Raw genomic sequence first — 2,470 nt, forward strand, 5'->3', positions numbered from 1 at the left:
ATTTCTGGTTCTAGATCCTCGAGGAATCGCCACACTGTATTCCACAATGCTTGAACTAATTTACACTCCCGCTAACAGTGGAAAAGCATTCCTATTTCTCCACATCCTCTCCAGCATCTGTTGTTTTCTGACTTTTTAATGATCGCCATTCTAACTGGCATGAGATGGTATCTCATTTTGGTTTTGTTTTGCATTTCTCTAATGACCAGTGATGAGGAGCTTTATTTCATATGTTTACTGGCCACATAAATGTCTTCTTTTGAGAAGTGTCTGTTCATATCTTTTGCCTACTTTTGATGTGTTTTTTTTTCATGTAAATTTGTTTAAGTTCCTTGTAGATTCTGGATATTAGCCTTTTGTCAGATGAACAGATTGCAAAATTTTCTCCCATTCTGTAAGTTGCATGTTCACTCTGATGATAGTTTCTTTTGCTGTTCAAAAGCGCTTTAGTTTAATTAGATCCCATTAGTCAATTGTGGCTTTTGTTGCCATTGCTTTTGGTGTTTTAGTCACGAAGTCTTTACCCATGCCTATGTCCTGAATGGTATTACCCAGGTTTTCTTCTAGGGTTTTTATGGTTTTAGGTCTTACATTTAAGTCTTTAATTCATCTTGAGTTAATTTTTGTATAAGATGTAAGGAAGGGGTCCAGTTTCTGTTTTCTGTATAAAACTGGCTAGCCAGTTTTCCCAACACCATTTATTTAATAGTGAATCCTTTCCCTATTGCTTGTTTTTGTCAGCTTTGTCAAAGATCAGATGGTTGCAGATGTGTGGTGTTATTTCTGAGGCCTCTGTTCTGTTCCATTGGTCTATATATCTGTTTTGGTTACTGTAGCCTTGTAGTATAGTTTGAAGTCAGGTAGTGTGATGCCTCCAGCTTTGTTCTTTTTGCCTAGGATTGTCTTGGCTACATGGGCTCTTTTTGGGTTCCATATGAAATTTAAAGTAGCTTTTTTCTAATTCTGTGAAGAAAGTCAATAGTAGCTTGATGGCAATAACAATGAATCTATAAATTACTTTGGACAGTATGGCCATTTTCATGATATTGATTCTTCCTATCCATAAGCGTGGAATGTTTTCCATTTGTTAGTGCCCTCTCTTATTTCCTTGAGCAGTGGTTTGTAGTTCTCCTTAAAGAGGTCCTTCACATCCCTTGTAAGTTGTATTCCTAGGTATTTTATTCTCTTTATAGCAATTGTGAATGGGAATTCACTTATGATTTGACTCTCTGTTTGTCTATTATTGGTGTATAGGAATGCTTGTGATTTTTGCACATTGATTTTGTATCCTGAGACTTCACTGAAGTTGCTTATCAGCTTCGGGGGTTTTGAGGCTAGACAATGGGTTTTTCTAAATATAAGACAAATTCACTTCCTCTATTCCTATTTGAATGCCCTTTAATTCTTTCTCTTGCCTGATTGCCCTGGCCAGAGTTTCCAATACTATGTTGAATAGGAGTTGTGAGAGAGATCATACTTGTCTTGTGCCAGTTTTCAAAGGGAATGCTTCCATCTTTTGCCCATTCAGCATGATATTGGCTACGGGTTTGTCATAAATAGCTCTTATTAATTTGAGATATGTTCCATCAATACCTAGTTTATTGAGTGTTTTTAGCATGAAGGGGTATTGAATTTTGTCAAGGCCTTTTCTGCATCTAGTGAGATCATCATGTGTTCTTTGTCATTGGATTGGTTTATGTGATAGATTACGTTTACTGATTTCTGTATGTTGAACCAGCCTTGCATCCCAGGGATGAAGCTGACTTTATCAAGGTGGATAAGCTTTTTGATGTGCTGCTGGATTCAGTTTGCCAGTATTTTATTGAGGAATTTCACATTGATGTTCATCAGGCACATTAGCCTGAAATTTTCTTTTTTTATTGTGTCCCCGCCAGGTTTTGGAATCAGGATGATGCTGGCCACAAAATGAATTAGGGAGGAGTCCCTCTTTCTCTGTTATTTGAAATAGTTTCAGAAGGAATGGTACCAGCTCCTCTTTGTACCTCTGGTAGAATTCAGTTGTGAATCCATCTGGTCCTGGGGATTTTTGATTAGTAGGCTATTAATTACTGCCTCAATTTCAGAACTTGTTATTGGTCTATTCAGGGATTTGACTTCTTCCTGGTTTAGTCTTGGGAGGGTGTATGTGTCCAGGAATTTGTCCATTTCTTCTAGATCTTCTAGTTTATTTTCATAGAAGTGTTTATAGTATTCTCCGATGGTAGTTTGTATTTCTGTGGGATCAGTGGTGATATCCCCTTTATCATTTTTTATTGTGTCTATTTGACTCTTCTCTCTCTTTTTTTAAATTAATCTGGCTAGCAGTCTATCTAGTTTGTAATCTTTTCAAAAAAACAACTTCTGGGTTCACTGGTTTTTTTGAAGGGTTTTTTTATGTCTCTATCTCCTTCAGTTCTGCTCCGATCTTAGTTATTTCTTGTCTTCTACTAGCTTTTGAATTCGTTTGCTC

This window comes from Mandrillus leucophaeus, unplaced genomic scaffold (genome assembly GCF_000951045.1).
Source record: "Mandrillus leucophaeus isolate KB7577 unplaced genomic scaffold, Mleu.le_1.0 Scaffold381, whole genome shotgun sequence".
In the NCBI taxonomy this organism is placed as follows: Eukaryota; Metazoa; Chordata; class Mammalia; order Primates; family Cercopithecidae; genus Mandrillus; species Mandrillus leucophaeus.